Source organism: Falco biarmicus, chromosome 3 (assembly GCF_023638135.1).
Source record: "Falco biarmicus isolate bFalBia1 chromosome 3, bFalBia1.pri, whole genome shotgun sequence".
In the NCBI taxonomy this organism is placed as follows: Eukaryota; Metazoa; Chordata; class Aves; order Falconiformes; family Falconidae; genus Falco; species Falco biarmicus.
This window is the reverse complement of record NC_079290.1, coordinates 37,708,406-37,722,936: the sequence shown is the minus strand read 5'-3', so window position 1 is coordinate 37,722,936 and position 14,531 is coordinate 37,708,406. Positions and strand designations below refer to the sequence as shown.

General features: G+C 42.3%; 1 protein-coding gene across 3 annotated transcripts in view; it reads right to left on the bottom strand.

The window, feature by feature from the left end:
- Positions 1 to 11,948: 11,948 nt before the first annotated feature.
- Positions 11,949 to 14,531, bottom strand: part of LOC130146744 (CUB and sushi domain-containing protein 1-like) — an 83,655-nt gene continuing 81,072 nt past the window's right edge. For 2 of the 3 annotated variants that reach the window (XR_008820994.1, XM_056333217.1), the window contains exons 5-6: positions 13,073 to 13,247; positions 11,949 to 12,364 (exon numbers count right to left, since the gene is read on the bottom strand). The gene's annotated coding sequence lies outside the window, so the exon portion shown is untranslated. The remainder of the gene's footprint in view (positions 12,365 to 13,072; positions 13,248 to 14,531) is intronic. The other variant, XR_008820993.1, reaches the window with a different exon arrangement.

The window sequence follows — 14,531 nt, the reverse complement described above, 5'->3', positions numbered from 1 at the left end:
TGGAAGAATTGCTGTGTATTTTACAGGAGCATGGAGCATTCCTGCAGTCAGAACAGTTAGAAGGACTAAGGAACTGCAAATCACTTCCAGCTTAATTTACAAAATAAGGCCTTGCTGTGTAGGTTGCCCTGGCTTGAGAGCTATTTTAAAACTTGAAGTTTGGAGTAGAAGTTCAGTTGCAGGTGTGTTGAGAGGTTCACTAGGTCTTTGAACAGGCTGGGGACCAGTAGGTCTAACTCTCCGGTTCAGGGGAGGCTAAAATGTTTGGCTCTGAATTTTCATAGGTTTGTCCTGCTGTATCACAATCCAGAAAAGATGAAATACTGAGGTGTTATATGGAATAGATGTTGTTATTTCGCCTTACGTTGCAGTGGGCATGTAGTGGAACTGAGCTACAGTGTTCACAGGGTGCTGCAGTAGCTGGTGTGAATCTAAACATCATCCTGTCTTGTAAAGAAAAAATGAGCTCTCCAGGAAAGTGGATTTTTTTTCTTTTTGAAACCTTTAATAACAATTCCTGCTGAAAATAGGGAAAAAAAAAACAACCCAACACCCACCCAAACCACCCCAAAACCAGCAGCAAACCTATTTCTGGGGTGAATATCTGCTTCACCAGCCCCTCTGACTCTGTGAAGACTTGGCCATGCTATCACTCAGGTTCAGGCAAGAGAAGGTAACACTTTTCTAGAAGGCAAAAACTTGAGCAGTAGTTTTGCATTTGCTTGATGAATCTTCTCAGCATATGTTCAATGCTTGGATGAATGAGTTATTTAAGTGTATCTGAAGGTTATGACAGACACCTGTAAACAGACAGATATTGATAAAATGTCATTTGGAACCAGATATCTGCCTTTCTTGCAATCCAATTGCTACTGACGGCGAACAGCCCAGAACTAGCAGCAAAGTGCATTAACCAAACCGTGATGGGCAGGCTGTCCTTAGAGGGAACATGGTGAGGGCCTTATTTACCTCTTGCTTTGATGTAACTCCGGGAGTTAGTGGAGGTATTTGTAATTTACACCAGAGCAAAACGACTGACTCCAGATGTGTATCTATAGGCTTATTATGGACTTACTAATGTACAATATATCAGCTAAATGGTGCTAAGGCTGGTAGCTGAAGGGTCCGGTCTTACTGCTCCTGCAATCGTCCTTCTGTAAGGCTTGCGCCAAACAAGTCAGTTCACCGTGGAAGAAAATTCCTTGGTTTTTGCTGCACTGTAAGTCATGCAGAGAGAGCAGAAGTGCCTATAGCTGTGTGTTCTTCACTATACACACATGAAAAAAAACCTGTGAGGCTGTGCTCTTGATCAGGGTGCTGCCTTCTTTGAGTGAAGTCAAACATAAACAGATGTGGTCATTAACAACTGAATTCTTTTGCCTACTAGCTCTCCAAGATCTCCTCAAAGCTTGTGGATAGGGTTGTTTTCTGCTGTGGTGTGAATTGCTTGTGGTGACTGTAGTGTTTGGATACACTGGAACTACTAACGTACTTCTTCATAGGAAACAGACGCTGGAAGTTTTGTATTGAAATTTGTATTGAATAATTATCAGGAGCTCACAGTCCTGGGAAAAAGCCCTTTTTATTTTAAAGTACTGGGTAAATGTACTGAAAAGATGCCTGCCTCTGCCAATAGCCAGCATCCAGTGGTGGATGGGGGAGAAAGTACAAAATTTGCTGTGCGGAGCACAGGAGTCCCTGAGTGGCAGCTTTAGTGGAGGGATATTCCCAGAGAGGCATCCCTCTGGTAAATGCTTCTGCCCATCCCTGCTGCTGTGATCAAGGGGAGGGAAGGAGCATGTGAGCTGTCCTGAAGCTGGAGGTGACTGTCCTAGCTGAATGAATCCTGTGTTGGGACTGCAAGAGTTTCGTGTGTGTCTTGAGAATGTGTAGGAGGTGTAGAGTCTAAAATTGCCACTGTCTGAGCTGACTTACACCACACCTATATTTTTCCTGTTCCCCTCCTAGCTTTTTCGAAGAGTATCAGGCTCCATGAGTGGCAATTTCAGTGAAATATCTTTTGGAAGTGATTTCCCCACTTCCCCCCCCCCCCCCCCCCCTCCCATTTTTACAAGATGCTTCTATCTCAGCGAATGGCTCGACTTCAGCTTACAAAATATGGAAGGGAAAGTACTAAAGTCAAGAAATTCTTCATTTGCACACAATTTAGTCCCAAGTTGATAACTGGCATGCTTCTGAGAGTGAGGCAAAGAATGGATGTAGCAGAGAAGTCATTTAAAAAAGAAAAGCTCACAAAACCGAAATGCTATTTACAGGACTCTGTGCCTGTGGTTAATAAATAGTCATTCATGAAATCACACAATAAAATCTAACTGCATTGTCAGCTCTGTCAGAATGACATTGAAATGTGCAAGTGATGTACAGCAGGTTCAGGTTACACCTTGGGAGTTAACAGTATATTAGGTAAAATTAGGCTTTGTTTTTCCTCTTCTAAACAGAAGGTAAATACAGGCTGGAGCAAAGGAAAGATTGTAGCAGTATTTCTTATCCTGACAAAATCAAGTTAATTAAGACTCTAACTATTCTGTTCTTTCTGGCAGAAGGATCTAGCCACTTACCGTGATTCGTTTTTACTAGTATAAGCTGTATCTCTGTTAGGCGGGGTTCACTAAGAGGTTGTTTCAGCAAGCCTGTAAACGGAAGACCAAAGCTAGCCCAAACCTGAAATTCAGAAGCGTCCTGACGCTTTATGGCAATTGTGCTGTAGGATACCCGTACGGCTTTGTAGCTCTTGTTTGTCCCTAGCTTTTGTGGGATGATGTAAATGCTACTCAAAGTCAGTGTGAATCGAAGGGGGCTTTGGTGGTTGTAAATGAAGCCAGTGTCACCACTTGGCCCTAAACTGGCAGCGTACCCTTCAATGTTCAACTTGGCAAGTGGGTGCTGGCACAGGGACCTGAGGAGTTCCCACATGCTAAATAAGTGCTCGGGATGCTGCTAGGAAGATGTTTCTTTCAGACTTTCCTGTGTTCACGTGTACTAGGTTTTGGCCAAACACCACTTTTAGTAAATGAACACTTTAATCAAATGTAAAATTGAACTGAGTGACTCTAATTGTCTTAGTGTGGGGCATCTTGATCACAAAGGCTTTTCCTCACTTGATGGGGTGGATGACTCTTGCGTTTTTGGCTTTGGTATTCTTGGTTTGCTCAGCCCACTCTATAAAACATTTCTACGCTTTCACTTTGTAAAAGGGTATTACAGTTTGTTCTTGCCATAATGTGTTTATTTTTTGCTTCCTTCTAACAGATGTTAAGCAATTAGAAAACATGGCAGAGCAACGTATTTATACAAATGAAAGGAAGTAAGGAATAAATGCTCTGAATATTATACTTCCTAACAGGATTAATTTGGTAGCGTACAAATGGTGAAGCACAGCCAGAGCAGCAAGTGAGCATTTATCAGTTACTTGTGTAATACGTAAGATATCTTACTGAGGCAGGGTAGTAACGGAACGCACCCACCTCCTGAATCTCAGTTTTAAGCACACACAAGTGAGTGGCAGAACGCATCCACTGGAAGAGGATGAGTGGGTAACAGATTGTATAGAATGGTTAAAAAAAAGCCCACAGAGGTAAAGTGGCAAGACCAGCTGATCTGGTTTTTTCTGAGCTTACCGTTCCATTGCCTACAGTGATGTCACACTGTCTCGTGAAGCTTTTTTGCTCCTCGAGGCTTGTGCTTTACTGTAAAACTAGTATCTTACTGATGTGTACGTTAAGAATTATTAGCAGTCTGAGCTAGTTCTTTTTCACGTGTAGCCAAACTTTTCAATTTTTCAATTCCAGGCCCTGGAAGGGAAGTCTTGGAACAGGCGTGGATCCTGTGCTGAGCACAACGGAGGGGTGAGCTGGGGGAGAGAAGCTGAGACAGTCAGCCCTTCAGCCTCCTACTGCTACTAAAGGTGTGATGCAGTCTGTTGCAATCCGTTTACAATGTGTTAGAACGCATGGGTGTTACAGTGAGCTGCTGGAGTAAACCTGTGTATGAGCAATTTTAGCAAGGAAAGAGATCATGGAGTTAAAGAGCTCTGGAGAGAAAGCTAAAGAGCAGAGAGGGCTTGGAAGAGTGCCTGCAGCCTGTATAGGTTTATGTCACTTCGGAGTTGTGTGTTTGCGTTAGTGTTGTGTGCTAGCTGAAGTCTTGGGAAAGACTTTGTGACAAAGGCAATTTCCTGGCTTGGGAAGAGTAACGTAGCGGTTTCTGCCAGAACAAATCCGGGAGTACTGCAGTACATCTCCCTGTCCCTGAGCCGTGCCAGTATCTGTGAAGATGTGCAGAGAACTGGAATGCTTAAGTGCCCATGATTAAAAAACCCTCCTTCCCCTCTTCATTCTTTGGAATCCATGCCAGGTTCTTCATAACCAGTGGCAAGAAAGTTCTAACAGTTTCTCATCAATGCAAGAAGGTGGCATCAAAATCTTTCTTTATGGGCCAGGAGTCTGAAGTGAAGCTGGTAGTAAGCTTTCAACTGAAATTCATCTGCTTCCATTTGAACAAATGAACTAGCGAAAACAAGAGCATTAGGGGTGTATTGAGAGCACTGAATTCTGCATGAAAAGTAGGGCTTGAATTAGAAACCTACTATTTCTATTACAGAAGATGCTATAGGAAATAGGTGGACAAACCACTGAACTATTAATCCCTAACTGAGTTCCCTTTAAGAAAAATACCTAGTCTTGTTTTAATTTTAAAAAGCCCCCAAACCAAGCCAGTGTTCCCCAATTAATTGCAGCCTTTGGTAAAATGCTTGTGGGAGGATGTGTGCCTAGTTTAGTTAACTGTTCCGTAAACAGGCAGATTACAAGACCTGTGGGGGGAAATTGCACAGAGAGGGTAGAAGTTGGTCTGAACAGTCACATGGGCGGTAAAGTCTAATAGCAATGGCAGTGAATGTTTGGAAAGGGATGCTTCGGTGAACAGTTGGTCTCCTTTTTGGTAGTCTCTCTCCTTTTTGTTAAGAAGACATGCCATATAAACATGAATAGCTTCTATGTGCAATAAACTATCTAGTCAATCTCTTCGCCCAAGGCAGGGTCAGCTCTACCTGTGTCAACCATGTATACATCATCTAGGCAGAAGTTTCATGTAACATTGATCCTGCCTTAGGGTAGGAGATGGACTAAGGGACCTTTGTAGTTTTCTTCTAGCCTTACGTTCTGTGTCTGTCTGAATGCTGAAGCAGAGAGCTCCGTAGATCATGCCAAAAAGAACAGGAAAGCCCAGTGTGAAACGTTAAAATATATAGAGACTGCTTCCTGCTGCTCGCTTCCTCAGCAGGATACTTCCTTCATCCCAGGAGACAAAATCTGCTCTCAGAGGTGAGAGAGGAGTGCGTGTTCAATAAGACACTTCATTCCTGATGAGCTCTGCTTTTGCAGAAGCATCTGTGAAAGATTAACAGGGCCATGTTTTGAGAGGTGAGTATGAAGAGGAGATTAAATCCACATGCCAGCACATTGGATTTGTTCCTAAGTATGTTTCTCCTAACCTTGGGCTGTGCCTAACCATAGCGTTCTGCCAGATGGATTTACCTGGTGAATAGCATAGACACCCCCCATGCAATTGCTGTTAAATTGATAAATACAGACTTCATGTAGTCTGCTCCCTACCAAGAGATCCTACTAGTACAATGTACTTATCAATGTCTGTCTTTGCAAGACAGTTTTTTTGAGCACAGTATATAAAGCACAGCTGAGAGACTGAAGGAATGTCACGTGGAAACTGGCTTCTGGTTCATCAACATAAATGAGCCATCTCAAACACGTAAGCCTTACTGCTTGTGGCATTCTTAAGGGTACGGGTTCAGAATTTCACGTTTATTTGCTACATGCTAGACATGCCACATGTTAAATCGCAGCACAGTATCTCTTGGTAGCGTTCTTGAGTCTTGTTCCCAGAGGAAAGAAATTCAGTTCATCAGCAGTATTTGGGCATTTTCTGTGGAAGCTTTCCATCCAGATAACGCGCATCAATTGGCAGCTTGCAAAAGCTGGGATGGGTGTGCTTATGCGGAATCACAGGGAAGTCTTGTCGATTGAGAGGAAGTAGGACAGTGGGAGAATAATAAAAAATGAGGTAGTGTTGGATTCTGGTGGGCCTGGGGCTATGCAGAGGGATGCTTCTTGACCTGTTAATTAAGAGGTAGAAACAGCTGAAGAGGCTAAGCAGAAGAAGGCTGTCCCTGCTGAAAGGGTGGATAGTGAGCAGCGACGTTCTTCATGTAAGGTTTCACACGAGCTGTCTGGCCTTGGAGATGCTAGTAATGCATCTCCTAGTTCTTGGGATGGGCTGCATCTTGGTGCAGGGCAGGGGTTTCTGGCCAAGTTCCCCCCTCCTCTAGACACCGCTGCTGACCTGTGACCTGCTGCTGCAGTCCGTAGGCAGCCTGGTACTCTGCTGCTTTAGTAGCATCTGCTAGACTTGGGTGCTGCGGTGAGCCCAGGCTGTGAGGGTGGTGGTGGAGCGCTGACAAGGTGTGCTAGCCAGAGAGCTTTCGCCCTCAAAGACGGGCCTGCCTGTATGAGACATCTGGGTTTTTGATATTCTTTCTTAGCTAATTCATGTGAGCTTTTAAGCTTAGAGACGGTTTCTTATCTTGGCATTATCCCCCTTCCTCTCCCGTAGGCTCTGAACTACGGTAATCTCACACGTTAGCAAAAGAAAAAACTTTTTAGCCTAGAATAATTGTATTCTCTATCAGTGACAGAATCTATTTTGGTTTTTTCTCCTTTTAAACAGAAATTTTATACGGTAGAAAACTTTTTAATTCTCTTCTGCAAGCTACATATAAAATCTAACAGATAGGCAAAAATGTATTATTAAAGCTATCTATTTTTCTTGGCATTCCTGTAATTTAATAAACTGCTAGAGCTCTATTTCTGCAGTTTATGACACCACAAGAATAAAACCCCTCCTTTGATTAATAGCTATTCAATCAATCCCCCTTCCTCACATTATCTTAAGTTTAATGGACTTGGGGACCATGCAAGCTAATTTTGTAAAGGTTTCTTTTGCGTAGCTGGACTAAATTACTTGGGTGAAACTGCAGTGGTAGCAGCACAAGCTGTGTGAGGCTTTTGGAAGAAAGCAAGAAGCAAGAGAGAGGCTGTTTTTGTGCCTGCAGATGGAGATGGTTCTGCCTCCAAAATAGTATTGCAGCTCCGGGTATCTGCAGCTCCTACAAACGTCTGTTGCATCCTCCAGTTGATTCTGTCTTTAGCAGAGCAGCAAGGGTAGCATTTTTACCCAGGAGGGAGGTGATCTTCAGCACACCTTTTTATTAGTCAGTGGGGCGTTCTGCAAATCTGATCAGCAGGGCAATACAAGGGCATGTTTGAAAGGGGAGAAACTGTGTCTGAAGTCAGTGACGGCAATGGCTTCTGGCTGGTAATGAACACAGCCAGGTGTTCTAGAGAATCTGATAATGCTGATGTGGTTTTGCATACTAAAAATCAATGCCAGTTATTGTATGTGTAAACAAATACTTTCATGATACAGAGTTTTTGTAAAGTAATACAAATTGCAAAAACGGTTCACTTCCCCCTTTACAGTGAGGGAAGATGACCTAGGGCAAAAGAGAGGAATTCTATTTTGCTATGATTAAGCAAAATAATAGCAGCAGATAGATAAGAAGTTTGTACAACCCCAGATACAAGGTTTCCATTTTCACTGTCATCCCATCTGTAAGTAATTGGGATCAATAGAAGTTGAACATGAGTCTTCAGATTTTTAAAGGACGTCAGGTAAGCTTAGACTATTTGAAAACACTTTTGAGGAGACTGATGCTAAAGAAAGAGAAGGAGGGGAAACAGCATGCTCAGCTAGGCCCTGGGTTTCTGACTCGTATAGGCATGATCAGTCTTGAAATTATCTTTCTTAGGGCAGCATTTGCCTGTATATGTCAGTTCTTTGAAAAGCTGTATGAAGCTTGTGTTGGGACTTGGTTCAAAAGCAGTAAGGCTGGCTTAGGACATGGGAGCAGCTCCTGGTAATAATCCAGGTAGGAGTTTGGTAAAGAGTGGTGGCAGATCCATGCTCACTGTACTTTCAGGTCTGGTAAAGCTCTGAAGGTCTGCCTGGACCAGAGGTGCAGCTAGGCGGACTCCACCATCACCATGCTGGGCCTGGAGTTTCCATCCTCGCTGTGTTGCAACGTGAGGCTTTCAAAGATAGAACAGCATAGCAGATTATTTTTGACATTCATAACTAGTTTGGGTTGGTTAATTGCCTGAGAAGGGTCCAGTTGAGTAGAGGCCACAACAGGGCTTCTACATCTATTCTGCTCTGAGATTTATTAAAGCCCTGTGTAAATCTGCTGTCTACAACTTTTGTGGATATGTGGAAGAATAGGACCACTAAGAATGTGTCTTGGACTAAATCTGTAAATGGTGAAGAGTCAACGAGAATAAAATTGAACTGACCCTTTTGAAGAGGGGTTGCTCTTCTGAGACTTGTGTTAAACACATGCAAGAAGGGCACCGTAGGTTCATAGCAATGCCGTGTTACGGATGACCTTTACTCCCAACGAGCTCTCTCTGTGGCACTGAATGTTACCTGGAGTAATCTTCCTCTTAAGTGCCGTGTTACGAGACTTGAAGGATCTTGGAACAAATCCCTTGAGCCAAGGCAGTGCAGATGGTTTGCCTGGATTTTGGTTACTCAGCAAGTGAGCTGGATGCAGAAAGGGAGGCACGTTTTCTGTCAGGAGCCAATATGGCTTGTTTAGAGCAAAGGACTAACACTGATCCTTCTGCTCTCTCTTCCCAGAGTTGCTGCTGAGAGCACAGACTCTGCAAGTCAGAAGAGCCTTTATATTTGGGATTCCTGGTTGGCGAGGCTGGGAGCAGCGATGCTCCTCCACTAGGATATAGTAGTGCTGCTTCAGCCTTGTGCATGGAAGCTGGGGGCAGAAAATGCAGCCCCGCTCCCATCATCATCATCACGGACCATTTGATATGTTGGAGTGAGGTAGATATTCAGGTCCCCTGATGATACTCTGGCTGCTGAAGCATCTCATGGTCTGTCACACCCTTAGCCTCATCATCCTTTTCCTGGGAAAAGAGCTATTGCAACCGCTATAATGAGGGAGAAACGGGGCTACCGTGGGCATAATCTTACTTCGGTCATGCTACAACTGCGTCTAAGACAAGGGTCTTGAAATTGGCTTAGCATGCTGGTATCTGAAACGTTCCTAACTTCCCCTTTTCTCAGTCCTTCTCCTTGCTCATATTGACTGTTTGAGCTATAGAGGGCTCTAGAAAATAACCAGCTTTTTCGTTAAGTGGATTTGGTCTATCCTTCAAGCTGACAGGCGATTCTTATTATGTGCTATTACTTAATGAACTCTTTTGTGGCAAATGTAATTCAATACAGATTCTGATTCCCGGTTTGTCATTAGTCCTTTTATAAAGGAAGAAAAAAGGAAAAGGACTTGATTCCTTTATCTCGTTATGCTAATTGCATTAGGAATATGGGAGAAAAACAGCCAGTGGATTTAACTGTAGGAAAATCTAAGCTTCTATTTTACTTAAGAGAAAGGGAATTTACTGGGGCAGAACATACCTGACTTTAGCCAAAGCAAATTCTGATCCAAGTTTAGGGTTTGAAAAACCTAAGTAAATAATTATATTGTTCTGTAAAATTCTTTTTGAAAGGAAGCCTGTAACAGCTATGGTAGAAGACACGTAGTGTTGCAACAGGAACTCGGGACGAACTCAGGACTAAGTTATGGAAGAAATAAGGGTTTGGCTGGAAAGTTGCATATGACATCAAGTAGTAGCGGTATGTCCTGGAAAGGTGTTGCAAAAAGGGTCAAGTATACGTGAATTTTGTGCCCTCTAGATTCTGGTTTGTGTTCCTGAGTATCTGTTTGACTGCCTGTAGCTAGTGTCCTTAAACTGCATGGATGAAATCTTTGAGCTCTTACTTCCCAGAATTCAGCTTTTTTGTTTGCAAAATGGGGATAATTTCCTTTCCGATCTCTTCTAGAGGTTTGGGAGAAGTGTGCTGTGAAAGGCCGGAACAGTGGATTTCCAAGTAGGAGCAAAAAGCTCTTGAAAACTGGAATACTTCTGCAGCTATACATGGGGCCCACAGCCACTTCTTGCGTAATGAGGAAGAAATAAAAATATTGACAAGCATCTTCGTTGAATATCTTTGATTCTGGGCTGAAAACAAGCATTTTGGGTAGAAAAACGATGCAGTCTGCCTTACTGTGCTAGCGTTACTGACAGAGGGATGCAGCTGTGGTTTACACCGCTTGTGCCTTGATGATCTTACAGCCCCCATTCCTGACGGGACTCTGGAGGTAGCTCATTTTTGCATCTTGGCTAATCTTCAGTTCCCTGATTTCTAGACTGAACTGTGGTACAGTAGTGGTATGTCTGGCCCAGATTGCTTATCTCCAACAAATCGAGTGTTGGTGGAAAGATATAGGTGGTCTCTGTACTAGCGTCCCCTTTTCTTCGGGTATGAGATGCATTGGACTGTAAGATCGTTGTTGCTGGTAGTGCTGGGAGTTCGTAAGCAATACACGGGCTTTGGCTTTGATTTCTTCTGTCTGCCTTGGTATTACTTTAACAGTCTTTCAGACTGTGTTATGTTGTCAGCCTGTCACCTTACCCACAAGGCAAGGAGAGTGAAGAACGTTGATGCTTTGTGGAAACACTAGAGGTTCCTAATTGCTTGTCTGGCTTTTCTTAGTTGAAATTTTGGCCTACAGCAGTACGTAGAGAAAACAGGGCTAGTTGGCACATCTTGCCAAGGTATGAATTTCTTATTACAAATTATCCTAGATCACCTCGGCCATCTGGGTAACCCAAAATAGATGTTGATGCAGTGTGGAAAGAGGAACACTGAGGAGCAGACTAGTTATAATGTGCAAAGTGTCACCTGAAGGATCGCTGTAAAATTGCTTAACAACCTTATAGGGAGTAAACGTACCCTGTGAATTCTTTACTAGCTACAGCTAAGTCTATACAACTAGGTTGTATTATTTACATTAAATACAATTAAAGGGAAGGAGGAGCTAATTTTTTAAAAGTGACAGGACTATTGTTATTTACCAGGAGAGGAAAAAAAGCTGGTATTTATGTATCTGGGGCCAAGTCTAAAGCTCGGTGAATGGACGTGTGCTCCATTTTTTGCTTGTATTGTGAGCTGCTATTCAAGCCTGTCCTCTTAGAAAGAGCTTTGCCCACAGAGGTTAAGCGTATTTGGTCCTCTTGGCTCCTCCAGGAATGCGTGGTGCTTTGTATTTCTTAGGACCTATAACTATTTGTGAAATACCCAGGCTTTTGTTAAGCGGTGTAGAGTTAGTTTCAAATCCTGACTTGTATGGGTGCAATATCCTTCTTAAGCAAAGTGTAAATACGTCTCCTTGAATGTAAAAGCAGACTGACTCGCATACTGCTGGGTGTAGGGCTGGATGATTGCAACCTGTCAGATCTTTGTGGCTTGACACCTTATTCACTAGTTTTAAGGCTGGGAGAGACTTTTGTGATAATTTGTTCTGACGTGTATCATGCAGGCTGTAGAATCCTGTCTAATCACTCTTCTACTTCCAAACCAGCAAAGTGTGGCTGTAATGGAGCAGACAGATGGCCACAGCCATTCTCTAGAGACTCCTTGCTGCTCTCCCTTCGCAGGAAGAGTGCAGGCTCCAGACAAAGCAGAAGCTGTTTTGCAGGGGCAAAGGCTCCTTGTCAAAAGTTAGAGCCTTGAAATTCCTGAGTTAAATAACCAAGGGAATATAGTTAAGCAGGATTCTCCATACAAGCTATATGGCTTGATCTTCTTTACTATTAAGAGTCAAATTAGCATCTGGATTAGCGTTAAGAGTTTGAGGTAATAAGACAGGAACATGTCATGCATGGAGCTGCACCACTCAGCTGTTAATCTCACTTTGAATATACAACTGAAGTTAGTATCTCTGAAATTTGTGGCCAAGACTCTTCTATCAACCATCTTTACTGCACCAACACTCAATTCAAAGCAACTTGGGCATTTGTCGTATATAAACATTTTTTATTATTTGTCTCAGTCTTCCAAAACAAAAAAAGCCCCTTCTTATTCTGTCATCCTAAAAAAAAAAATATTTCAGTTGAATTGTCATGCAGCTGTTTCTTACCCTATAAATCATAGGGGATTATTCTAGATGGGAATGTTCACATCGGGCAAAACATGAAATCTGTATAGGACCATAGAACCTATAATAAATAGACAGTAGGTCTTCCTCTGAATGCTAGGATAGGAAAACTCTGTTCACTTAAAATTTTACGTAGCACTTGCTGGAAGGTAGTTGAGGTTAGTTGTCGCAGATCCTCCAGGTACAGAACTAAACCTAAAACAGAAAATGTAAGTTAGTCAAGCTTCAGGAGATTACATCTAACTTCAAATTAATTGTTCTTCCTAATAATGGAGCTCTTGGAAGCATTTATATGCTGGGGTTTTTTTTTTTTGGTTGGTTGGTTGGTTTTTTTTTTTTTTAATGTGTAATCTGGTTTCTGGGAAGGTGATCTAGGGGGGAAGTATGTGCTATTCCTGTCTATCCCATAAGCATTGAACAGAAGATGATATATAGAACTTGAATCTCCAGAGATCATTTTACCAGATTTTGCCATTATTTTAGCAACCTCGGAATATGTTGATTTGAACTACAGTTTTCATAAGAAGGTATCAAAATGAATCCTTTAGTTTCATTCTGACAGTGTTAGAATATTTTGGTTTCTAGCCTGTTGAAGCGTTTCCTTTTTAAGTTAAGGGTGTTTATACTTTTGATCCATAATATTGATTGGAAGTTGTAGGTGGCATCTCGTATAGCACAGTGTTTCAGCTTCATTCACCCAAAACTAATTACCTTGGTTTTGTACCAAAATTTTAGAATTTAGACCTTATAGTAAAATCTTGTATTTTGTTCAGATTTGGAATTTGGTGAGAATGTAACTGGGAAAGCCACTGCTGAGTAAGTCTTTAGCCTCACGCAGGTTCACTGTCCTTAACTCTCCTTAAAGTACTGAAAAAACCAGAAAGCAAATCTGCATCGCCATACCCATAGGAAAGAGAAAATGGATTCTGGATCCCATTGCCTGCCACTGGTGGTAGATCCTGGATGTTGCTGGATGTTGCTGGTAAGGTCATCTGCTGGTATGGATAACCAGGTGGATGTAGTTCAACATTGGAGTGTAAGGTGGCTGGAAAACGTGCTGTGGGCTGTATAGAGCTACCTGGGGAGGAAAAAGAAATAACATCGATTTAAAACAAAAAACAAAACAAAAAAGGTGGGACGGGAATACTGACAAGGTCGTAGCCCCATAAATGGAAACTGGAGTTGTTGAAAATGTTTTTTTCAGACACACACAGTGGTCTCTGCCAATTTTGTACAAAACTGGAGTGGAAGCAATCAATGTTTTCAGTTAGAGGCTCAAGGCCATCTCCTGAGCTCTTGGGAGTGCACTGTGCTCCAGCACGCTGTATGAACTTTATACCGGTTCAGCATCTTGTCCCCAAATCTATTTTTGCAGTGGCACCAATGTCAATCTGGGCACTTGACAAACTGCTCTGACTAATCTATTGTGCTTAGCATCTGTGTTCTGCAAATTAAAGCATATTCATAACCATTTAAACACACCTGTCTTGAATACCATCCAAGGAAAGAGTGTGGAGCTTGCTGATATGGCATCCTTGTGCTCTGGTGATGTGGACCCTGTTAAGCATACGTAAAGCATGTTTTTTTTTAAAACAGTCTGAATTGGTCCATTAATTACTTTTGTGTAAGTTTTTTAGGGGTATGTTATGCTCAAAGAAACCAGGTTGAGATAAGTATTTCTTAGCTTTGGGCGAACTTCTCTTTGTCTCCTTAATCTGAGACCTCTGCAATAGGAATCTGCTTTCCACTCTGTAGCTCTGTTCTGCCCGGGGAAAAATTCATGTGTTTTTGCTATGCTAAGTAAGTATCTGTTGTGCTAACTAATCCTTGACATAATGGAAAAAGGGAAAATTCTTGGACTGTAAACTTCCGAGGGAGCTCAGCCCAGCAAAACGCCTGTGCTCTGGGTTGTGTGTCTCCACCCTCTTTCTTTTTTTATAGCAGGCTGCTGACAACTTTTGACAGCCTGTAGGATGAACTGAGTCCTGCTATAGAACCATAGCTTTGTTTCTGGTACAGTTTTGTGGATTGCTTTTTTTAGTGGACGCAAAGGAAACTAGGGGAGCATAGCCCATAGAAAACCATGGCTACGTGGCTTTCCCAGTATTCATTCTTTTATTTCTTTCAACTGGAGTATTGGGCTTCTTCCTGATCTTAGTTGGCTTTTTTACTTTGCTGTGCGGTCCTGTTTCACTAGACTAAGAAAGTAGTATCGCAGTCTGTAAACAGGGAGTGACATTAAGCATTTGTCCTAAGTTATTATGTCAAAATATTTGTAAATACAAGATAAAATATTTGTAAGTACAAGATAAAAATGGAAACTAATGAAGCCTGAGAGAGATCAGCATTCAGTATCTGTGTC